The 26,461-nt window shown below is 38.7% G+C and overlaps 2 long non-coding RNA genes across 3 annotated transcripts; both read left to right on the top strand.

The window, feature by feature from the left end:
* Positions 1–221: 221 nt before the first annotated feature.
* On the top strand, positions 222–17,186 carry LOC125109986 (uncharacterized). 2 transcript variants are annotated; one of them, XR_007130402.1, is made up of 3 exons: positions 222–324; positions 6,011–6,113; positions 17,117–17,186. It is a non-coding gene; the product is annotated as an uncharacterized LOC125109986 (long non-coding RNA). The 2 variants fall into 2 exon arrangements; XR_007130401.1 differs by lacking the exon at positions 17,117–17,186 and adding an exon at positions 6,747–7,043.
* Positions 17,187–17,901: 715 nt separating this feature from the next.
* On the top strand, positions 17,902–25,315 carry LOC125109987 (uncharacterized). Its single transcript, XR_007130403.1, has 3 exons — positions 17,902–18,036; positions 22,356–22,496; positions 24,880–25,315. It is a non-coding gene; the product is annotated as an uncharacterized LOC125109987 (long non-coding RNA).
* Positions 25,316–26,461: the final 1,146 nt, after the last annotated feature.

Raw genomic sequence — 26,461 nt, 5'->3', positions numbered from 1 at the left:
TTCTACTCTCATATGTAGCACATGCTGGTATTTGCTCCCTATCAGTTGAATATTGAATGATCTCATATTTGCATGTACAGACACTGAGTATCAATAGGAGGATTGACTTTCCCTGGTCACACAACAAGAAACATGGCCACATGAGGTAAAATCCCACTCTTGCTTAGAATCTGTTTTGGATGCTCTTCTCACCACACTCCATGTTTTTCCATGATAGCTATATCAACCAAAGCAAGATACTTCCAGCTTGGAGCCAATTATTTCATCTCTGGGACAATTATTTCCAAGATATCATTCAGCTCTGATATTTGCTTTAATATAGTGGTGGGTTCAAATTTCCTATCTATCATTGGAGCAAGTTATTTAACTTCTCTGAGCCTTAGTTTCCTTATCCATAAAATGGGGATAGCAATAGTAACTTCATAGGATTCTTATGATGATTAACTGGAAAAATAATTTGAAGGGCTTAGGAGAATGTTTGGCCCATGACAAGCATTCAATATGTGTTAGCTATTCTTTTTTTTTTTTTTTTTTAAGATTTTATTCATTTATTTGAGAAAGAGAGAGAGATAACAAGAGAAAGCACAAGTGGGGGGCAAGGAGAGAGAGAAGCAGGATCCCCACTGAGCAGGGAGCCTGACTCAGTGCTTGATCCCAGGATCATGGGATCATGACCTGAGCCAAAGGCAGACAGCCGACTAAGCCACTCAGGCAACCCTGTGTTACCTAATCTTATATTCTATACAGTTATGGAGCTAAAACCCTTGAGCCCTTCTACAGCAGAAACGGATAGCCAAAGATCAGTTAAATGGCTATTTAAAACAATAGTTCAGGATTGATTTTCACATGACAATCATAGATCATTTTTAGCTTTTGTTTAGCTTCCCAAATATCCCCTAGGTGAGGGGACTGCCATACCCACAAATCATGTATTAAAGATAATCGTCAAAAAATGCCCAATACATGTCCTTTGGTAGTTTTTGCCCCCAACTATTTTGGACAATTTTAAGCTCAAACGTATTGCTAAGTTCATCTCACTTGAACTACTGATTGGTAAGGCAGCTTTGAAAGTTAAATTATTTTTTTATGGAGTGACTGGGTGGCTTAGTGGCTTAAAGCTTTTGCCTTCAGCTCGGGTCATGATCCCAGGTCATGATCCCTAGGATTGAGACCTGTGTCGGGCTCTCCAAATAGCGGGGAGCCTGCTTCCTCCTCTCTCTGCCTGCCTGTGATCTCGGTCTATCAAATAAATAAATAAAATCTTTAAAAAAATTATTTTTTTGGATTACTTTGCTAAAAATGTCTGCCAGCTTTTACATGAGCTTCCCCTCACTCCAAGGCTACAATGTATGTTTTCATTAAAAGAAATTTAGGAAAAAGAATCTAGACATTATATAAAAGCTGAGTTTCATAATCTCTAGACTCATGCTCTTGTTTTTTTCCCTTTGACTACTGTAACAAGATGATTCAATGTTCATCTTTGAAAATGTGATGAAAATACCTAAAACTAGCTTCACTCCCACACCTAAATAAAAGAGCAAGGAAAAAAAATATCAGTCAACATAATTATACCGGGCTATTTACCAGCACATCTAGAAATGCCCATCTCCAGATCTGACAATCTGTATTTCAAGTGTTCTACGCGACACTAAATCAAGACTCTTGCTGCCAGTGTGGTCCGTGCCAGTATGTATGCAGGAGAAAATCTAATCTGTATGTGTCTCGTTCATTTATAAATCATCAAGATGATTGATTGATTTAAGATGGCTGGTGGATCACCAAGAAATGTCCAATTTGTGGTATGATTCCTTTAACCAGCCACCATACCAAAATAGGAAACTATATGTTGCCTGCCATAAACAAAACAGAACATTAAATTTTTGAAACAGAGCTAGAAGCTGCCACTTCAGTGCAGCTCTCAGGATGACAGCTGATTTTGAGGTTCTAGGTTTTCCTTGATCCTGCTGATACAGGAGAAAAATAGCAAATAAATAAATAAATAAAATAGAAAATAAATAAAAAATAGAAATAGATTATGCTGAGTGAAATAAGTCAAGCAGAGAGAGTCAAGTTATCATATGGTTTCACTTATTTGTGGAGCATAACAAATAACATGGAGGACAAGGGGAGTTAGAGAGGAGAAGGGAATTGAGGGAAATTGGAAGGGGAGGTGAACCATGAGAGACTATGGACTCTGAAAAACAATCTGAGGGGTCTGAAGTGCTGGGGGGGGAGGTTGGGGGAACCAGGTGGTGGATATTAGAGAGGGCACGGATTTTGCATGGAGCACTGGGTGTGGTGCAAAAACAAGGAATACTGTTATGCTGAAAATAAAATTTTTAAAAAATGGGAAAAAAATAGAAATCGAAAATAAAGAAATAGAAAATAAATAAAGTAGAAAAGAATGAAAGAAATAGAAAATAAATAAATAAGAATGAAATAAACAGAAAATAAATAAATAGCAATAGAAAATAAATAAATAAATAGAAAACAAACAAACCAACAAATAAAACTGACAGTGTCTGTCTTGGTTCTCTGCTAGGAAAGTTGGACACGGTTTGTCCTGCGTGTCAGTAGGGCAGACAGTCTGTTTTCTTGGCCACTGGCTGTTGGGTTATACTTGGCAGGAGGGGAGGAACAGGAGCTACAGAAAGATGAACAGAGATCCAGTGAGCAGCTGCCTAGTTCGGATGCTGTGGGTTGCTGCTTGCGGAGTCCCAGTGGGTACTCTGGGCCTAGATAAGCAGAAGAGGTGTCAGGTGGTAACCAAGTCAGTATGTGCCTCCTGCATTCTCTTAGTACCCGAGGCAACTCAGGAAGCTAAGATGCTGCCAGAAATGGTGCCTTTTTCCTTGTCAACACAATCACAAACATGAAATACTGTGAGTAACTGGTTGCAAATGGAGATCATGTTTGCTGGAGTCTGAGATGGGGCACAAAACAACCCCCCACTCATCCTGTTCCTCACCATGGGAGTGCTGTAACTATCTGTTTGTTGAATGCCAGCTCACTAGCACTTCTCAGGCAGAGTAAACTACAGTTACCTCTGCTTTCAAACACCAAAGAAAACACTAAAGACTACGGAAAGCACAAAGAAGGAGAGCCCCTGAATGCCCCTAGGCTGCCTGTGATTGTCATTTTGAAGGATTGTTATTACTATATTTTGACGCCAGTGGACATATTGAACTTCTTTCCTTAGTGCCATTGGTGTCAGCAGGATCAAAGGTGTGTGTGCGTGTCTGTGTCTGCACAGGCCTGGCAGGAGGTGAGATGGATGAAACAGGAAGAGGGGAGAAAAAATGGGCAACTGAAGAAGGAATGAAAGATGAGTGTGGATGAGAGCCCTGATTTGAGGTTATGTGGCTCATGGAAGATGAATCATTCTATAATATAGTTCAAAGAGGGGACCAGCACACATATCTCCTTCAAAGGCATTCTGACCCCAGTGAGTCATATTCTCTGAGTTTATTGAAGGAACCCAGAATCCCATTTATTGTGAGCAAGACTGATCCCAGGTACAGAAAATGGAGGCATTGGGTAGATGCAAAGATATGACTTCAAGCTAGCTGTAAGAAGCAGTAATTAGAGCAGGGGAATCTTTACTCACTTTTGTGATGGCATCCCTTTGGTATCAGCTGTGTGCCAGGTAGTGTGATAAGTGCTAGGGATATAAGATGAGTAACAAGGTATAGGTCAGGATATACAACTATTCCCTTTATAATACAATGGGATGTGACTTACAAAAGGTTGAAGAACACATAGCTAAGAGAGAGAGCATAAAGGAGCAGCACTCAGTTTAACCTGGAGAAAAGGGATACTTTCTGGACAAAGAGCATAATAAGCCTTTTGAAAGGACATTTGAAGGAGATGCGGAAGCAGAAGTTAACCAGGCTGACAAAGACAGGGGAGTTGTAAGAAGAGGGGATAATCCATAGGATCTCTCTGAGATGAGGAATTTGAGAGGCAGGGTGGCCGGGGGGGGGGGTCGTGGGGGGGAACGGAGGGAACAAAATGAAACAAGATGGGACTGGGGAGGGAGACAAACCATAAGAGACTCTTAATCTCAGAAAACAAACTGAGGGTTGCTGGGGGGTTGGGGGAGGAGGGATGGGGTGGCTGGCTTATGGGGAAGGTATGTGCAATGGTGAGTGCTGTGAATTGTGTAAGACTGATGATTTGCAGACCTGTACCCCTGAAGCAAATAATACATTATATGTTAATAATAAATAAATAAATAAATAAAAGCATTTGCAAATTTGGTAGATGAAAAAGAAAAAAAAAAAGAAGAGGGGATAATCATAGCTAACACATATACAGTCTGTACAGAGAACTGACCTGCCACTTTACGTGTATTAACTCACTTAACTGTACAACCATATCAGAGACACCAAATCATTATCCACATTCCTGTTTTGCAGATAAAGAAAGTGGGGCAGGAAGACAGTAATAATCTGATCAAGATAAAATAGCAAATAATGAGCAGAACCAGGATTTTAACCCAGGATGTCTGTGTTTGGAGTCCATGCTCTTAACTACTCCTTGAGAGCAGGGATGTCAACTGTTTTGTTCACTATTATATTCCCAGAGCCTAAAATAGTGCCTGGGACATAGTAGATGCCCATAATCTGTGTGATGAACAAATGAATATGCTTTCCTTTGTTGAAACAATAAGGAGAAGCCTGCAGTTCATTCACTCATTCAACAAATGACTACTATTTGCAGATAGTAGTCTAATTGCTTAGAGTACATCCATGAACAACAACAACAAAATACAGTTCCCACCCTCTTGGAGTTCATATTTTATTAGGGGAGACAGGTATTAAACACTAAACCAGAATTATGAGTTTACTGTAGAGTATGTTTCCCTGCGGGATCAGGCTGATATCACCCCCTCTGGGACTTGGCTGGAAACTGAATCCCTGCCTCAAGTCTTCTCCTTATTTTTCCTGCTCCCCACTCTCTTCTTGGTTTCTTCTGAAAGCACTTTCTTAATAAGTTGCTTGCAGACATACCTTCCTGAAGATTTGTTTCTCAAGGTTTGCTTCTGAGGAACCTGACCTAAGATAAGAGTTGTGCTAGAAATTAAACTCATTTATAGAAAAAAATAAAATCTTTACTTCTTGCATCCCTGAGTTTATAGCCTGAGACTGTATCTGCTGAAACCATAATGCAGTAAGTACTACAATCAAATTCACACAAAGAAGTGGCACAAGTTCATTGTGGAGGAATCAGAAAGAAGTCCCTGGAGGATGAAAAGAAATTAGCTGGGTGGAAAGAGGGGAAAGTCATGTGAAGAAGAAAGGATAGTAAAGAAAAAGGTGCAGAAGTCACAATGTGTGGGAGCCTGCACCTAGCTCAGCAGGTCTTTAGCAAAACTGTAGCATATGGCCACAAATAGATATATTTGGAATGTGATTGGTCCATAGGGTATATGAGGGGAAGAGGATGGGAGAGGGGAGAGCAGCTTAAGATGATACAAAGTTGGCAAAGAGACCATCATAAGAGTCGTCCAGGCTAAGGATCTGAACTTTTAAAGGTGTTCAGGGCCATGGAAGAGTTTTGCTTTGATTTGTAATTAGGTCATATAGTCACGTGGTGCAAAATCTAAAAGTACAAAACACTTATAATTTAAAAAGAGAGTCTCTCTCCTGCCCTTCCCCTGCCATGAGAACTACTGATACAACTTTCCTGAGTATTCTTCAAGAAATATCCTTTGCATATATAGACAATACGTACATATAACCCTGTTTTGTTCACCTGACCCTTTATCATGATGATCCTTGCATATTATTGCAGAGTTCTAAGTAGAGAAGTGATATGATCAGATTAGCATCTTATAAATATTACTATAACTGTAGTGTGCAGCATAGATGGGGAGGGGAACAGGGTAAGAAACAACAGTATCTTGACTTAAGATAGTAACAATATAATGGAAAGAAAAAGACCTTAAAACTAGCTTTTTCCATCAAATAATAACCTCCAATATTTATTTAGTGCATTTCTTACAAAGAGCTCAGAGCATCTTCATCCAGTCTCCAAACTATATTGTGGCCAGCTGAGAAAAGACACTGAGCTTACAGTTTGAAGACTGAAGAGACAAGATACATAGACAAGTAAGTTTAGGACACCCAAATTCTGAGTCTAATAATCTCTCCCCTGAATATCCTAACTCTAGGCTGTTGGTGGTCCCAAATCACTGTCACAAACCTTCACTAAGAACCACGAGAGTCATTTGCTACACCAGCAAAGTAAAGTAATGATCTAAGAATTCTTAGAAAATGAAGGAGGATTTTTTATTCTAATGCTTAAAAATCCTTTAAGGACTCTGGGGTAATAGAAAGTATTATTAAGCTACCAAAATTTCAAATAATTATTTTTAGAAGCAAAGGAGTTAGACATAGGTCAGTGTCTCCCTTTAAGAGTTCTCTGGACAACTAACTTGATTATATTTAATGTCATCTAAACCTAGTGCTCAGGGTACATTCAATACCCATGATGGATTCTCTTCTTAAGAGGTAGACATGAAAGGTTTTGTTAGGCAGACTTCTACGATGGCCTCCAATGATCCCCATCTCATGGTATTCATGTCCTGTGGAATTCCCTGCTCATGAGGGCAGACAGGAACTAGTGACTTGTTTTCTAATAAATAGAATAAGGTGAAAGAGATAGGGATGTCACTACTGTGATTAGATTATGAAAGGCTGTGACTTCCATCTTGCTGGCAGATTCTCTTAATCATCTTCTAGGCTTGCATGCTTTGGTAAAGCAAGCTGCCATGCTGCAGAGTCCTACACAAGGAACTAAGGATGTCCTTCAACTAATAGCCAGCAAGGAACTGAAGCCTTCAGTTCAATACCATGAGAGGAATGGAATCCCACCACCAACCACATAAGGGAGCAGATCCTTTCTCAGTTCAGCCTTCAGATGAGAATGTAGCCCCTGGGCTCACATGCAACCTTTATAAGAGATATTGAAGCAGATGATCCAGCTCAGCTGTATCTGGAATCCTGAACCATACAGACTGAGATAATAAATGTGTACTGTTTTAAGCTTCTAAATTTTGGCATAATTTATTACATAGCAATATATAAATAATGTAAAGGCCTTGCCACATATACAAAAACGGAATCACTTTGATTTATTTACATAGACTGACACTATTCTGTTAAACATTATATGTACCCTTCTCATGAACTCAACAGTATAATTAGTGACCCCAATACTAACCAGAGTGCATACTTGATTGAGACTTAGATATCAGTGGGTCTAAAATTTCAGTCCTGTCTTCACTATCACTGCTTCCTGTGATGCTCCCTTAGCCGAGTTTTCAAGACAGTCCCCTTGACTCAAGATCCTTTGAGGAGGATTCTGGGGAAGCTGGTGTTCCCTCTGTGACACAAACAGGGAAGAAAAGATACTAGACTGCATATTTATAGGCATATTATGCATAGGCAAAGCTGTCAGTAACTCCAGCATCACTGGATTAAACATGAGGGCTCACAAGAAGCTTAGTCCTACAAAAGTGTGAAATCAGAACAATAATATTGGAGTTGGGGAATAGGTACAGTCAGTTCCAACAGATAATGTCTTAAAGGGATCCTAATCTATTTGGAAGGTAAGATGAGATGAGATCCTGTAGACTCAGAGATTTTTCTCTTCCTCTTCTTCCAGATGTTTTCAATCTGTCTTCACTTGAAATTGATAAACCTATATTTAAAAAGTATTCAGGGCTTTAGAGGGGATGACAAAAAAGTAAAAATCAAAGTTTCTGCTTTTGATGGCATTATAATGGTGAAAACAGGACACATATAAGGAAAATCTATAAATATGAAATAGGGAGTCCTAATTTCACAGAAGTAGTTTTCATTATTTACATGCATTCAGTGAGATGCTCAGTTCACTAACTCAGTTCTCCAAGAAATAACCAATTAAAACTTTTCCTTAAGAATAAATCCATTTGTGATCTCTCTTCTACCTGGGTAGTGGGAAATCTGATAACAGCCATTATTTGAGGCCCTTCTATTTCAAGGATTGCTACAGAATTCCACCCAAAAGGTAGACAAAAGGCCCCTAAACTTGAATGCAGTGCAGCTGTTGCTGATTCCTTACATCCCAAGCCTGCATGCTCCCTTGAACATAGAGTGTGGGTAGGAATCTCAAGGTACCTCAACTAAGGACCAGAAGACGGGAATCTAGACCTTCTCAGTCCATCACTTACAGTGTTCCTTGAAAAAACTCACTCATCCTTTTAAAGGCTCTATTTCTCTTTCTATAAAACTGAGGGAAAATATATTTGTATTCTAACTGCCTCATCAGGAGTCACACAGGTGCTTTCTCTCATTTCCATACTTTTCAAAATAAGTTCTTACGTATTCCTTCTGGGAGGTATGCTAGCCAGGAATTCTTGTGCCCCTGCGACAGATGAGGCAATTGGGAGATTGCCATAAGAGATTCAGGCAAGCTCAATACAGCAGGCCTTAGCCAAGTTAGGGCTGGAATTAAGAGTTTATGATACTTAATCCAGTGTTCTTTATATTGCACTGACTTTATATTGTACTTATAATAGTCGTTCATTGTTACACCCCCCAAGTAGGTGTTAAAACGTGCCTACAGAAATAACACTGACTTCAGATGGATCATCTCTAGCTGGAGAAGGGCTAAATATGTCTAGGTAAGGAATTGAGGCTAACAAGGCAACAGAGAGCAGAGGTAGGCTTTTGTGTTTGGTTGATGGGGATGATTTTTACTGTACCTTTGTTTTTAATATCGGATCTTTCTCTGCAAATGTATGGATACAGCACAGAGACATCTATTACCTGTTTCTGAAACATCATCAAAAGCCCCATGGGCAGCAGAGTATAATGCAATGTGCCAACATGACAAGTGTGAAGTGTGTCAAGTCAGGGAACACCATAAATCCTCTATTCAATTCTCAAAGAATATGATACACAAATGTCCATTCATCTTGCTCTCTCACACTTCCACCATTTTCGAAGAAGGTGTCTGATAGGCTAGAGAGGCTTCCCTCTGTGCTGAGATCCTGAGGGCAAGACTCATTAGCCGTGTGGCCATCTCTAAAATTATTACATCCAAACACTCAGGGAAAATAAGAACCTGAGGTAGCACACCATGCCTTGCTGCTATCATTTGTCAAAAACTGGCACCAGTTAGAAATGACAAAGGATAACAAGTCCAGAAGCATCTAGAACAAACAAGAATGATTCATCACTGAAGACGGAAAAAACACACTCCTGTCTATCCACATATCAATTATACCAGCTATGAAAATAAGTACTGGTTCACATTCCCAAGGCCTGAAAAAAAAATCAGGTGGGCCATAAGGAAATTATATAATAGTTAAAATATAAAACAGAGCTAAGAAAAAATGAAATGTGTTGTACTCTTCTCTATGTTTGCTCATCACTAGGCTTGGTTTATCAAGAAAAAAAAAGTTTGTGAAGGGAAGCTCAGTATTTGAGTGCAGAAAAATATATGCATTCCCTACCCCTAGCTCGGCAACATCTGAAGAGGTAAAGAGAAGTGGCAAGGGCATTCAAGAGAGAGGAAGGAGCCAGCTCAGCAAAAGCAGGAAAGATGACCAAGAGGAAGAGGGACTCTAAGATCTGAGAATGGGAAAATTTTGAACAATAATAGCTAAACTTCATGAAGTGCTCAGCAGCTGCTAGGCCTCGCTAAACTTTTCCCATGTAGTATCTCAATTTAAACTCACCAGAAATATATGGATGGTACTATTATTATCACATTCATTGATGAGGAAACTGAGGCACGGGAAAGATATGTGACTTGAAGGTTAAATATTTAAATTCAGGCCGTCTGCCCCAGAGTTCATACTGTTAACAACTAAGCCAGTAGCATGCAAACTTACTCTTGCATCAGAAATCCCTGGACACCTTGTTTAAACCCGGGTTGCTGGTCCCAGCCCCAGAGTTCCTGAATTAATAGGTGAGATCTGAGAATCTCCTTTCAAGTAAGTTTCCAGATACTGCTGATGCTCCTGGCCCAGGGACCACACTTTGAGAACCACTGCACTAAGCTATGTTACCCTTTTAACAGGTGGGATTCTAGTTTGAGGAAAATTATATCAATTTAAATGCATAGATTGAAAAAAGAGATCAAGGTGGGATACAATGAAGAAACATACTGTAGCTCTAGCAATCTACTTTTTCAAAAATGTTGCAGTAGAAACTTAGAAACATTGCAGTGAATGCTGCAGGATATAGACAGAAATGCTGGCCTTTATATACTTAAAAAATAAAACTTTGGGGGCCTACAAATGAGGTAAGAGCAAACAAACTTTTATAGGTAAAGCAAGGCAGATGGCTGTACCAGTAAAATCTTTTGGCATGTATTTAACTCTAAGTATGCTTATGTCAAAAGGGAAAAGATGAAAAGAATACTTTGATGCATGTGTGGCCATAAAATAATACACTGTATCTATTTCTCAGCCAGCTTGCTAAAAACAAAACAAAACAAAACAAACAAACAAAAAAACAAACCATGAAGCAACATGGATAATCTTCTCCAACTCCATGTCAAAATCTGAGAATTTCATTTAAGTTTAGAGATCCAGTGAAACCCATTGTCTTTGAAATGCATTACAAAAGTCAACTGGGACTCTCAAGAAAACTTATTCTTGGACCTCAAGAGTCATATTTAAACTGAGATGTTTCTCTTAAATCTATATATTAACATGTATCTTCTTTATCAGATATATAAAAGTAGAAAATTTTTTACTCTCCACATGTATGCACACACACATACACACACACACACAAACACACATATATAGCAAAAGTTTTTTCGTAATGCCAAGTATTTCCTATAGTAAACAAAATATCTCCCAAGTCTGGATAACTGTTTTTATTTCCCTCTACTGGTAGTTTTCACATACAAAAACGTATGCAAAATAAAATCGGCCACACACTTATTATTTGGATGCTTTCCATGACAAAGTTCAGAGAACACAAAGGGATTGGGCCTTATGATTGTATGAGGCTTACAGCCTAAATGGAAAGACTTTATGCTTTTATTTATATGTATGAATATGTCTCTATCTCCCAGAGCATCTTAGTTTTAGACAATCATAAATATGCATTGAATCCAGAGGTTGGTGCCAAGCATTTCCTTATTCTTCCCATGGAACCCAAGGTAAAGCCTACTACAGTAAGGCAATTTGTGTCTCTTTCCCCTGGAATAGTTGAAATGAGGTGAAAGATATCAAGGGAGGGAGAAGAAAAGTATACATGCAAGGTCAAATATGGTTGGTACCCTAAGTACATATGAGAGATATCACTGGGAAACTTAGTAAACCTTCTGAGAGGCTATGGGACTTCAGATTTGAGGAAGGTTGAGAGATCAATGAGGGGAGGGAACATGCCAGCAGGGGGGTGCTTCTGAACAGGGCTTAGCAGGAACACTATTGATCTAGTATATGCCTTTATGAAGAAGGTATTAACTACAGTAATGTGATGGACAGCAAAGATGGAAGCAGGAAAAACACGGAGGGCAAGCTATGGAGAAGTATTCTTGAGCAGATCAGAAAAGGATGGGTTGTCATGTCACACCAAGGGTGACTTTGACTTTATAGGCATTAAAGAATCAGAGAGGAGAGACATAAACAAAGTAATGGTGTAAGAAGACGAGATGGCAGGGTATATTTGAGGGGAGAATATCATCTGGGAAACTACTGTAACAGACCAGATGAGAAGTAACAAGGACTCAAACGAAAATCAGGTCTGCGAGAATCTAAAGGAAGGGATGTCTGTGAGTAGGGAAACTAAGGAAAAACCCCTGTTTGGGCTACGACTGTGCCTGAAGGAGAAGGAATAGCCAAATAAAGATGTCAAGCTTTTCAATTTCAGTGTCTGGCCAGAAACAGCAACGGAGGCCGAGATGGGTTAAATCACTCATGTTTAATCAATGGCAGGGTAACACTTAACTATTTGAAATCTCAGCTTAGCCTTTCTTCTAGTACATCATGCTACTTCATGCATGTTTCATACAAAGTGTTTTGAGTCTTGACATTATTCCATATCATAATAATTCTAAAACGATGTGGCACATCTTATAACAATAGCAAAAAATAAAGCAGATTTTTTTCTAGCTCTCAAGTTTGAATTGAAATGAGTAGCTTTATAAATTTTTATTTTTCAAATCCTAGTATGATTATTTATAATGTCATAATTATGGATTTTTTTTCCCCACAGAAACTATGTGGTGCCTCATTCCCCAGACAGAGTAACCTCTTCTAAGTTCCTATTCTCCATTGAATCTAAAGGTTCTTTAGAGCAGGGTTCCTCAATCTTGCCATTACTGACACTTTGAGCCAGATAATTCTTTGTTGTATGTCCTCACCTATGTGTTGTAGAACATGTAGCAGCATCCCTGACCTCTACCCACAAGGTGCTGATAGCAGCCCCCACTCTAGTTATTACAATAAAAAATGTTTCTAAAGTCATCCTTAGTCAAGAACTGCTGCCTTTGAGGTATTTTTTAAAGACTTGTATTAATGAAGATATTTCCATTTAACAATCCTTCTATTGAGAAAACCAAGTTTTGCTCTATTAAGGTGGTGTTCTTGCATCTGGAGAGACGTGTGGAGAGTTGGGAAGATAAGACTCAATCAGCAGCTATCAAGTCCACCTCAGAGTTCCCTTTAATGGGATGTCACTACATCAGGAATGAAATGAAAGGTTATTTGCTTACAGATAAGACCCAAAGGCCTTCTGTGGTCTTTAAGAAACATATGACAACAAACTGCTTTCCATGAACTCACTTTTCATTTAAAATCAAGTTCCTTTTTAGCTATTTAGAAAGGATCTTGTCTCTTGGAACAACAACAAAAATTGCAACCACCTCCAGCTAATTTCAATGTCTGAGTTATAAGTCTCTCATAGGTGACTCATAGTGGAGGACAGAGCTGAGCTCCCTGTCACTAATGGCCCTGAGTATATAAAGCAAGACCAGGGAAATGACCCTTTACTCGAGAAGGATGTGGCTATTACTACTACATACCGATCTACCCCAAACAGGCAGGCCTGGGAGAGAGTAAAATAACCAATAAGAGATAATGTGCCATCAACATCAAACTCTATAACTTCATCTTTCAGATTCATCAGGAACTGAGTAAAGAAAAAGGGACCTGTTACGTTTAATCCTAAACTGACAAGACATTTGTATTTATGTGGCGAGAAGTTACATGTGCCAAACAGGCTCCTGTCTTTCTTAAGTAAAAGCTTTGTGTCAGCTCTTCTGTTGACTCACTCGCAGGCTGCTTTCTGGTCTCACTTGCTTTCCTATATATTTATATTGAAAGAATACATTCTCAGCAGCTTTTAGGCCCTTAAATGCATTTCAAGAGGAGACCAAGCCCAATCACTGTTACTTAATTAACACAATTGTGAAGACTTCAATCTAGCTACACAATAGCTTTCCTGACCTTGCAGAAGGAGGCACGACTTCATTATTGAGTATATTGTTTCCTATAAACATATAAAACCCCTACAATAACAATCCCATCAGCCGAAATGAAGTTATCTGAGAACAGAATTAAACTCTAAATGACCTTTTGCTCTACTCCGTAGCCCCCTATTAATAATTTCTAATCTAATCAGTGTGGATAAATGTACTAAGGCTGGTCATGCCAGGCACTGGGCCAGCCCGGCCAATTGCCGTCCATCTGATTCATTCCAGTCCAGAGCTTGTCTGGAAAAGACGCATCCCTCGCTGAGAGGCCACTGCCTGATTTCCTCTTTTGTTATCTTTTAGCGGCAAAGTCATGTCCTTGTAACTGATAGACACGTTTCTTTGTAAATAACCCTGGAGTGACTGATAGAGCTTTTGCCAGACAAAGGCAGCAAATAGCAAGGCATTACTCATGCCAAGCCAGAGAACACTGTGTCACGGCTGACAAATTTATGGGAGATATGAGCTCACCTTTTGCACAAATATATACTTTCCTGGCAAATTCATCACATGCTTTAATGGCCCCATACTGCATTTGTCAGCTGTCTGTCCCTGTGCCTTGTTGCCTTTGGTTTCCTGTCAAGGATTGTTTGTTGAAATCATCTAGCAGCCCCATTCTTCAGCAGTAAGACCCAAGAAAGATCAATGATGACACCTGTATTGATAATATTTTACATTCAACTATTTGGCTGATAAATCATTTTAACAATGCTGATATGTTTATTGAGTGTCTGCTGGCATCACAATTACATGGAAAGTGATACCAACTTAAATCTTTGCTTTGTTGGTCTGGATTTTCTTTCTTTCTTTTCATTTTCCCATAGTTAAATGTGCCATGGAACAGGTTTGACTTCCCCCATCTCAATAGAGAGCATGTGAAAACAGAGGAGGTGACCTTGTACTTCCACAAATTGGTTTGTTTTTTTTAAAAAAGGAAAGAAATGGCAGCCTTATGGCTATCCTTGGTCAAGGGAGTAGTCATTAGAAGGAGAACAAGAGAGCTCTTAGGGCTTTGGTAATGATCTGTTTCTTGACCTCCCTGTTGGGTACAAAAATGCATTAGTTTGTGAAAACTCTTTGGGCTTTTCCTCTTCAATATGTTCTTTTTTGTGTACATTGTACTTCACTAGAAAGTTGCACGTATTGCATGGAGCACTGGGTGTTACACGTACACAATGAACCTTGGAACACTACATCATGAACTAATGATGTACCGTACGGTGACTAACATAACAGAATAAAAAAAAAGAAAGTTGCACAAAAAATAGCAAACATACCACATAGATACGTGCACACACATACTATAAATATGCAGGCTCAGATTCAATGTTCCCTACCTTGAAACTCTATATCACTTATAATCTCTTCAGTTTCTTCCTATAAATATCATATGTCAAATATGGAAAATATGTCTGACAAGCATTTTAGAGGTGATCATTTCACTGCTACCCCTTAACCTCAACAGAATTTCAAAGTAAACCTTAGGGTTCTCAAATTCTTTAGCCTTTACCTTCTCTGTAGGACACTTTCATCATGAACTCCAGGGTCTTTGTGAGGAAACAGAGACTGAGGCTTCAATAAGAAGAGATCAAATTCTTCCTTGATTTCCCATTTAAATTACCTTTGATTCAAATCATATGCTCAATCCATGTCTATGAAACATTCAGATAAAAAACAAACATCCAAATAGAAAGGGAAAAAGTCAACTACTTAAACTAACTTATTATTGGAAACATGTGGATGTATGGGCTTTCCAGAAGTTCTCCACAAGTCACTTTCTTGTCATTGGCCAAAGTTGCATCATATAGCTCCTCCACCTTCAAGGCAGTCTGGGAAAGAGACTGGTCAGCCTCTTCAGTCTCTATATAAGAGGCAAGTAATGAGATGGCATTTGGGAATGAGTACTGAATTGGCCAACTCATAGTTCTAGCTAGACGAGCAAAAGCCGGAGCAAGCTGTAGGTGAAATGAATAGATAGGGAATGTCCAAGGAAGAATTTTTTAATTAGTGGTTTCAACTTTGGATGTTCATTGTAATCACCTGGATATCACCCACAGAGATTCTAATTTAATTGGCTTTAGGTGTGCCCCCCTTCCCACACTCTCCCTACAATCAGGATCTTTAAAATTTCCCCTAAGTGATTCCAATGTTCAGCCAATGTTGAGTGAGAGCTTCTGCCTTACACAGATAACTATAAAGACCTGTATGTCCAAAGAAAATAGCAAAGTATTAGATGAATTATCCGCCATTATTTTTGTGGATTTGAAGCTGAAGATTAAACAAAGATTTCCAAAAAGTGCTTATAGCTAGAAAAAGAGTAAGAATCTGGAAAAAAAAAAAAAAAAAAACCCTGATTTTACAAACACTTGAGTGATAAATGGATATTAGACAGAACATGAACAAGTTTATTTTTAAAAGTGGTATATTAATGAATTAACACTCAATTTAAAACTTGGAACCATTAGCATAAAAGGTAGGCAGTCTTATTTCAATGATTAATAGAAAACTCTGTCATTGTTATATATTTACATCTTAGCTCTAACACTTCCTAGCTGTGGTCTTGTGCAAACTACAGACTTCTCTGAAAACCTCAGTTTTCCCACTTACAGAATGGGGGAAATGATTGAACCTACCTCAAAAGGATTGTTGTGAGGAGTTACTGAGATGAACTGAATGAAGCACTTAGTTCATGTCTGGCATACAGTAACAGCTCAATATCGTCATTGCTTTGGGGGACCCAATCAGCATGCTCATTTACAAGCATTAGTGTTACCAAGAAAGAATTAGGAGGAATTGGATTTGAAAAACACTGAGGTGACAAATAACTCTTCATAATGAGGTCTGATCACCTACTATTCAACTACCTGGGAGCAAGATATTTTAGAATAGATACAAAATGCTGCTGGAGGGACTTAGGTTAAATAGGATGAAAATAGTTAACCATGAAGGTAACAAAACATGACAAAACGTTGCTATAGGACACAATGGCTCTCCTCCAAGAAGGCCCGCTGTAGTAGGAGATGTTTTCATCTTTCTAGAATAGTGTAGGTCATGAGCACGGTGAGTAAATTAACTCTCAATATCCTTTTAGCTTTATGACTTAACAGTTGCTACCCAAAAATATAAACTCAAGGAGACGAAATTCTGATTTTAGTTTAGAAGTGATGTTATTGAGACCACTGGTTTGTTTGTGAAATGCCACAGCAAAATTTGCATTTCCTTTACAACAAGAAAGGTCTTGGCCTGAGTAAAGGCAGAAAACTCACCCTGAAAAGCTGTACCCTCAAGAACTGGTGGGCAGAATGGGTGCCACAGTGGTCAGATCGTAGGTCCAGGACCCTGGCTCTTCCTTTCCATCAGGTTGCAGTGCAGTTAGGTCCACACCATCCCAGGTGATTTGGGGTTTTGTTCCCTCACTTCAGGCACTCTTTAAATAAGAGAACTTGTCCGTCTCTATTATGTCTGGCAGAGAGTAGATACTCAATAAATATTTGTTGAATGAGCCTGATCATTCTGATGAAAAGAAACTCCTTTGTTCTTTTGGGCCACTGGGTTTACCATTTACTAAATGGTCTGTGGCTTCCTGGTCTGACAAATTTACGGCACCTGTTTATGTCTTTCTCACCCACAGGTTTCAACCGAATACCTGTGGCTGTACTTACAAAAGGTGGCCAGGAGGACCCATCCATTTTGGCCAGTACCTCTGGTCTGAAAGGTACAAATCAGAACTTTCACCACATTCCATCTGGCACTCACTGGTCGTGCCAATACCTCAGAAGCCATGCTTGGGCCATTTATTATCACGTGGACACACACAGACCACTATGGAAAATGGAATTTTTGAACCACCCTGAATGACCTGCCTATATGTGTAGACAGCCATGGTCACCTTTTCCCCATATATTGGTTGTGCTGACTTCAATGTGGTTCATATTACACTCTTATTTTCCTTTAAAAGTAAAATTTCTTTTGGAAAACTGGAAATTTCTGAAATGATTTCACACCTACTCTTTGCCCTCACCTTCCATACAGCTGCTCATAATGTGAATATTAATCAGTACATAGCAAAAGGAAAAAAATCCTTATTATTATTATTGTTATTACTATTCATTTCCTTAGAATCCCAAGGAATTCCTCACATAATCTAGAGTAAATCATTAGGATGAAATCATTATTTTCAATGTGATTGTTCCTGTGAAGGTATGGATTGAGAAATCTTGCTCTGTCTTTCCTGGAAATGGGTGCTAGACTTTAAGAACAGTGACTTTTCCTCCAACGACAGAAATTACCACTTTTATGTAATCAGTAGTGGGAGTAAATCTGTTAAACTTTTGTCATTTCTCCCTACTACATTTTTGTAGGTCTTCACCAGCAAAGTTGGGATTACTTCATCATTTTCAGCAGTTTCTGTTTTTTTCTAGCATTAATGAGGAAAAATTGAGTTTTCTGATGGTATTCCCGAGTGACAAAAATATACCCAAGACCTCACACTACAGAAGGAAGAAACAGAAAATAATTATTCCATTATAACTCCTGCCTCAAAAATATCAGGTACTTAACATAACATTACAAACATTACACCCCATGTTAGTTATCTTTCTTACGTGTGAATCTTATCTCCTCATATAATAAGCTCCCTGAGGAGAAAGAGACCACCATTTATTGAGAACAAACCATAGCCCACCATGTACTGTATTCTACATATTACCAACAGCACTGTGAGGTCATTAGAGATGAGGAAAGTGTGGGAGGTTTGAGTCATTCTTCCAAATGCACACAGTGACCAAGTAATGTTTCCCACCCTCTGCCCCCAACCTTGAGATTGTCCAGGCACTCTGAAGTTTTACTAAGCAACACAGACCAGCATTGATAATTGTCATCAAGAGATTATTACGATGAGCCTAGTATTACCAGAATGTCTGTTACTGCAGCACTCCTGAGAACTCTGCAGTCACCTTTGACCTTGTGAACTGCTCTAGCTTTAAATATCAACTTTGGCTCAGGCTTCCATCCCATTTATTTTGAGAAAACTAGTGTCCTCCACACCACCCCAATATTCATTAGTCATTTTAGCTCAAAGTTTATTGAGTGTCTCTGGGTGCCCAGCATTCTACCTCCCTGGGAGAGAGTGCCAAACAAGACAGAATAAGTCCCTTCCCCCATCAAGCTTACATTCCACTGGAGCTGTTCGTTACCAATTGCAGTGTAAGAAATTACCCCCATCATCCCCAAATTTAGTAACTCTGAACAACACTCATGTATCAGTTCATAGTTTCTAAGGGTTAGCTGGGGGCCCGACTCAGGGTGTGGTTACCTGGGTGCCTCTGACTCAAGGTTATGAAGCTACAAAGCGTCAACTGGAGCTTGTAGCCTTCTCAAGACCCAGCTGGAAGACCATGTGGTTCCAGCTTCATTCATGTGGTAGTTTATAGGTCCTTGCTGGCTGTCGACAGAGACATCAGTTCCTTGCCACATGGGCCTCTCCATAGGCTGCTCACAACATGGCAGTTTCCTGCCTTAAGAGCAATGACTCCCAAACAGTGAGGGAGAAAGGGTAAAAAAAGGCATAATGGAAGTCACAGTCCTTTTGTAACCTAATCCCATCACTTTTGCTGAATTATAGTCATTAGAAAGAAATTACTAGGTCCAGCTCCAGCTGAAAGTCAAGATGGTAGGAATTTGCACAAGAGCATAAACCAGAAGACAGGGATCATTGAGGCTGCCAAGCACAGAGAGGCAGATAATAAGTATACAAATAAATAAAAACTGAAGGTGATGAAAAGTGTGATGAAGAAAAATGAAGCAGGATAAGGAATAGGAAGTCAGGGGGTGAAGAAGAAGCATGGTCAAAGAAGGATCATACATTGGTGACATATAAGCTAAGATCTTAAAGATGGTTGGGAACCAGCTATGCCAGAATCTAGACAAAAAGCATAGCAGGCAGAGGGGACATAACAATGTATATAACCCTGAGATAGTACGGGCCTTGAAATGTTGGACAAGTGACAAGGAGGCCAGTGTGGGCAAATCAGAAGGAGGGAGGTGGAGGGTATAAGAGACAAGGCCAGAGGGGCAGCCATGAGCCAGGGCACATGGGATCATTTTGACCAAAACAGAGAATTTGGACTTTATTCTAAAAAGGATGGGAAATCATCATGATCTGAGTTATAGTACTTCACCAGCTTTATTGAGGTATGATTAACAAATGAAAATTGTGTATATGTTTTGATATATGTATACATTGTGAATTTATTATTGTGATTGGCTAACTCACATATCCATCACCTCACCTGACACAGCTACGATTTATTTGTGTCTGTGTTAAGGACATTTGAGCTCTACTCTCTTAGTAAATTTCAAGTATATAATAGATTATTATTAACTATACTTACCATGCTTTATACTAGGTTTACAGAACATATTCCTCTTATAATGGAAAGTTTGTATATTTTTGTCAGCATCTCCCTATGTCTCCCAGCTCCCAGCCCCGCAATACCATCATTCTACTCTCTGTTACTCTAAGTTCAACATTTTTAGATTTCTCATATAAGTGAGAACATGTAGTATTTGTCTTTTTGTGGCCGGTTTACTTAGCATAATGCCCTCAAGGTCCATCCACATCATCTCAAATGGCAATATTTCCTTCTTTTTTAAGGCTGAATACTATTCCATTGTGTAATATATACCACGTTTTCTTTGTCCATTCATCCTTAGACAGACATTCAGATTGTTTCCATATCTTGGCTACTGTCAGTAATGCTTTAATCAACAGGGGCGTGCAGATATCTCCCAGAGATACCGATTTCATTTCTTTTGGATACATACCCACAAATGAGATTGCTGGACCAAGAGAAGTTCTATTCTTAATTTTTTAAAGGAACATAGATAGTATTTTCCATAATAGCTGTATCTTTTTACAGTCCCATCAGCAGCGTATAAAGGTTCCCTTTTCTCTGCATCCTTACCAACATTTGTTACCTTTTGACTTTTTGATAACAGCCAGCCTAATGGGTGTGAGGTTTTAATTTGTATTTCCCTGATGATTAGTGATGTTGAACACATTTGCATACACCTGTTGGTCATCTGAATGTCTTCTTTGCAAAAATATCTAGTGAGGCTTTTTGCCCATTTTAAAAAATTAGGTTATTTGTTGTTTTTGCTATTGAGTCATATGAGTTCTATAGTGAGTTTATATTGCACTGTATTTGGGGTATTAATCCCTTGTCAGATACATGGTATGCAAATATTTTCTCCCATTCTGAAGAATTTTTTTTGCGTTTGTTGATGGTTTCCTTTGCTGTGCAGAAACTTTTTAGTTTGATATAGTCCCACTTCTTTATTTTTGCTTTCATTTCCTTTGCTTTCAGTGTCAAATGCCAAAAAAAAAAAAAAAAAAAAAAAAAAAAAAAAAAAAATCACTGCCAAGATGCTTGTTGTCAAGTACTGGTAAGGAAATTTTCCCTCTGTTTTCTTCCAGGAATTTTATAGTTTCAGGTCTTACATTTAATTCTTTAATCCATTTTGAGTTGATTTTTTCTGTATGGTGTAAGATAAGGGTCCAGTTTCATTCTTTTGCATGTGGATATCCATTTTTTGACACCATTTATTAGACACTATCCTTTGGCCCATTGCATATTCTTAGTGCTTTTGTTGAAGATAGTTGAGCAAGATTGCTCCAGCTATTCAGGATCTTTTGTAGTTCCATATGAATTTCAGGATTGTTTGTTTGTTTGTTTTCTATTTCAGAGAAAACATCACTGGAATTTTGATAGAGATTGCTTTGGGTAGATGGACATCTTCACAATATTAACTCTTCTGATCCATGAACACAGGATAACTTTCTATTTATTTGTGGGCTTTTTTCCTATTTCTTTCCTCAATATTTTATAGTTTCCAGTGTACAGATCTTTCACTTCCTTGATTAAATTATTCCTAAGTATTTTATTCTTTTTGATGCTATTGTAAAAGGAATTGTTTTCTTTATTCTTTTTTGGATAGTCTGTTGTTGGTGTACAGAAATGCCACTGACTTTTATATGTTGTTTTTGTATCCTGCAACTTTTCTGAATTCATTCATTAGTTTTTTTGGTGAAGTCCTTAGGGTTTTCTGCAAAGAGAAAATTTTAGTTCATTTTCAATTTGGATATCTTTTATTTTATTTTTCTCCCTTAACTAATTGCTGTGGTTAGTCTTGCAGTACCATGTGGAGTAGAGGTGGTAAGAGTGGGTCACTCTTCTGAGTTGAGTGTTACCTTGTTCTTGATCTTAGAGGTAAAGCCTTCAGCTTTTCACCATTGATTATGATGCCAGGAGTGAGCCTGTTGTGTATTTTCTTTATTATGTTGAGGACATTGCTTTTATATTTAAATCATCGAGAGTATTTATCATGAAAGAATACCACACTGTGCCAAATGCTTTCTCTGTACCTGTTGAGATAACCATATGATTTTTATCCTTCATTCTATTAATATGGTATACTACATTTATCAATGTGCATATGTTGAACCATCTTTATATCCCAAGGATAAGTCCCAGTTGATCATGGTATATAATCCATTTACTGTGATGCTGAATGCAATTTGATGGTATTTTGTTGAGGATTTTTGTAACTATATTCATTAGTGATAGTGGCCTATAGTTCAATTGTTTCTTTGTTTTTATAGTGTCCATACCTTCTGTTCTGTCTTTGAGGGGAAATTCCTAAGACTATATGTCTTCTTTCAATCCTGCAAAGCCATTCTTGTACTAAGAGCCTCCCAAGGGAAGTTTCCTGAATTGTTCAAGTTTTTTTGTCTTCTCCCAATCCTGCAGAGTTGGATTTCTGTATGTGCTCATGAACCAGCTATAAAGACTTGCACTTACTGTTTGCAGGGTTGCACTTGAGGAAACAACCTTGCGAGGTGGGTGAATCATGCAGAGAATAAAGGGTGACTGTGAGCCAGTTGAGAGAGGTCCACAGGAGCTGAGTCCCAAGCAGCTGTGGGGAACTTCCCAATGGCATCCACAAAGCAGGTTAGTAATATCTGTAGCCCTTTGATGAGTTCTGAGTCCTGGGTGCTCTGTTCCCTGTGTCTCCCTACCTTTAGATGTGCCCATCACTTAAGTATTCTGAGTGGGACAAGAAAAAAGTGGGTCTCTTGAGCATACTCCTGCCTGGCTGGGGAATATGGGCATTCATTTACTATGCTCTGACTTTCCTCTGTGGGAGAAATCAGAGGCTGCAGGAGTTTCTGTTGGCACTAAACTGTGGTGCTTTGGGGAAGGGGCAGCATGGATAAAGTAAAACTTTATCTTTTCCATTATATTTTCTTCTTACCTCAATGCATCTATTCTTGGATTTTTTTTTCTCTAGTTCTTCCTCTAGACTACTGGACTCCCACAGTAGTACTCTCATCTGTAGGTGGTTGTCAAAATCAATGTTTCAGAAACTCTTATTTCACCACCTGCTAATTTACATTTCTAAAAGTTCCCCCAATTGCTGTTATAGAGAATAGACTTTAATAGGGCAAGAGGGAGAACAACAAAACCAGCTGAGAGATTATTTTAGTGGGCCCTATGAGATATATGGCAGCTCTGACATGAGTAGAGAAGTCTCAGGGGCTTAGCTGTCTCTTAATTTCCTTCTCCTCTAGATTCTGCTTCATCTGAATACTGACTCTCTACCAAGTGTCTATCTCCTATGACAATCTTTTCATGAGCCTAGGTTGATCCTGATGTGGAATGCAGCCCCATACCCTTCTAATTCTTTTACCAAGCAATCACCAACATAAGGAGCTATGTGTAGCTGACTCTACTTAAGTCCAGTGGCACCTCATGGGGCTTATGTTCTAGCACTGGACAGTGTAGCAAAATTTAAAATGTAATATCAAATTGCTGTTATGAAAAGCCCTACCCATTAACCCCTACCAGCCCCAATATCCAACATGTTGTCTTGCCACTCTCCCTTCTTTGATCTCCTTGTAGCTCAATGCTTCCAAATTTTGTGTCCCTCATTTCCTCTTCCAGGCCACTCACACTAACATTTCCACATCTTTTTACCTAAGAGCAACTTGGCAACTCCTTTATTTTGCTTCCTTCCTTGAGATCCTGATTTGAGGCTTAACTTTTCACAACCAAAATACCTCTATTAAGGTGTTTTGCCAAACAATATCAATAGCAACTGTATTTTCTGAAGCAGGATACTTGGATGTTTTTACACTTCTCTGACACTTAGCTGGAAAGTTAGTCAACAAAGGGAGAGATGGCCTGAAAAGGACTTCAGAAGCTGATTCAGAGCATGTACCACCCCTTAAAGATGAAAAAGGTAATGAAAGAAGGTATATGCAAAACAGCTAAAGCATAATGTTTCCTTGCCAATATGTACTTTCAGTTTTTAATGTTTGTTATTACCCAGGGAACACAAATGCCCCATGGATGTGAAAGTCATTATAATTCCACCTCTCCCATCCCCCAACCTCCATACCCTTTGGCAGCCTCATACATTCTAGTCACTGTAAACTCAATTTTCCAGAAAATTTCAGGAAAACTAGTTTACTACCTCTTCAACCATTTATATTCATTTTGGCTTATTGTATTAAGAGTCTAGGTACCTTTGAGTGTTCAGACTCTGTTAACGATGTCACAGTTCAGAAATGTAAGAATGATTGCAGAAAAATTAATTTCTGATTCATGCAGCAATAAACTGAGGCATGTTGACCCGAGTATTAGTTTTTCCAAGAACTTTTGCTGCCAGATTGTATTTACAGAATGTCATCATTTTCCAAAAGATTATCGTTTCTTTTTTCAGATCATGCCTTCTGACTAGAGCAGGTTATTTGGGGAGGGCTTATACATAATGATAGCCTGAATCCCTTCATTTATAAAATTGCATAGTGCTTGGCTCATTAATGGCTGTTGAAAATGCTAGTCTAGTAAAACCATGAGAAGAGTTTTTATCTGGGGAATTTAATTGCTGAAACCAAATTGGACCTGTTCCCAAACATTATTTGAGATAAACAATCAATCCTGGTGCTAGGTGTTCCTCAAGGCAGATGTTGGGAAGGCACTACTCTAACTGGACACAATTTGGTATTACAACGTTAACATCTTAGGGTTCTACTTCACTCCCTGAATTTGGAGAAACCATCAACTTGTTTACTCAACTCCATTTGGGCAATGGATAAATTCCATTGAGGGCACAGACTCAATTCCAAATGACAATAACATGTACATAATATAATCTTAATATAAAGGATTTAAGCATCTGTCAATACCCCAGTGAGGACATGGGACTTTCAAGGTTAAGTATTTGGCAAAGTTGTGAGCTGGAAATAAAAGACTAAATGAACGCCAGGTAAACACCTCTCTGTAATTACAAATCTTACAGCTATCTGTGTTGTTTTGTTCTCCCACGTAGGTCCTGGTTTGAGACCTCGTGGAAGAAATACGCATAAAAGAACACAGAAGTAAAGCTGCTGATTTACCTAAGATCTATTCCTCTAGTCTGAGGTAGAGCAGAGTCAGGTTTCAGGAGATAATAGAGTGTTGTGGCCCAGACTGGACTTCAATTTCCCCTTGATAATTATGCATTCATGTGTGTGTGTGTGTACGCGTACATGCGTGTGAAGACTTCACAAATTATATCCAATAACGAGGCTGATTATCAGAATCACTTAAGGAGCTTTTAAGGAGCTTTTAAAAATACAGATGCCCAAACTTACCCATCCTGAGACCCAGGAATCTGTACTTGTAAAACAGGTGTTCATCCAAGTGACTCTGATTATTAATTCTGGTTAGAACCACTGTTCTAATATCCATTCCTCACCCCACTCTCACCACTTCTCTGCTGGCTCTCTTCTGGTGATTCAGTTTCTCAAACTTTCTATTTTTTTATTTCTTTTATATTGTGATGTGCCTTTGCTCCATATGGACTATTTCTTTCTTGGCCTTACAAAGGTGCTCCTCTTTCCGTGGGCAACCATTATTCCTAGCTTCTGAAGTTTTGCATTAACCAGATAGGTGTATAGCCAGGTAAACTAATGTTCTATAGTTCCTGGGGAAACCTCAACTGCAAACTAGTCAAGCACTGAGCCAATGATCCAATGAAAGGATTACAAATCTTTATTGGAACTGATTCTTTTTTTCTTTTTTAAAGAAGCTTTATTTATTTGTTTGAGAGAGAGGGAGAGCAGTGGGAGGGGCATAGGGAGAGGAAGAGAGAATCCTCAAGCAGACTTTTTGGTGAGTGTGGAGCCCAACATGGGGCTCAATCTCACGATCCTGAGATCATGGCCTGAGCCAAATCAAGAACTGGATGCTCAACCAACGGAGCCACCTAGGTGCCCTTTTGTGAACTGATTCTGAGGCAAACACAGAGGCAGAGTTTGGGGCAATGTCCTAAATATTGTTAGTGGTTCCAGCATCTTGAAACAAACCAATTTTTGATTTTTGAGGTAAAGTCTGACAAAGAATTGTTTCCTTGTTTAAAGAAGACAAAGGACTTAAAATGCATTACAAATACTTTAAAGTACATGTTCTTACAAAGTTTCATGAGCTAACTCTAAATGTTAGCTATAAATGAATCAGAAACATATGGTTGCAACTTTTCTCTACATACAAAAGAGACTAAAAATTCAGGGGAAAGCAGCTAGAGACAAATGTGGAGTTAATTTTCCAAAGGCCTAGCTGCTGGGCAGTGGTTTAGAACACTTTCTGAAAACTCTAAGTTACCAGGTTTTATCAACTCTCTTTTTTAGCTTAGCTATCAGAATCTACAGATATCTAAGAAGAATCAGAATCAAATGAAAGTCTCAAAACAAATTCTAACCAGAAGTAGTTTTCAAACTACAATCTAATTGTTAAAAACTTGCTGAGGACAGAATGTAAAAAAGATGGAGACATATTCAAAAAATGCAAAGCTGGGCATCTATTAACTTTCAAGCATTTTTTAATAAAAAGAAAGTACTACAAATTGAATGATAGTTGAACAAATCAATTGT

This window comes from Lutra lutra, chromosome 9, assembly GCF_902655055.1.
Source record: "Lutra lutra chromosome 9, mLutLut1.2, whole genome shotgun sequence".
Lineage (NCBI taxonomy): Eukaryota > Metazoa > Chordata > Mammalia > Carnivora > Mustelidae > Lutra > Lutra lutra.
Note: the sequence above shows the minus strand (reverse complement) of the source record. Positions and strands in the feature narration are given on the sequence as shown.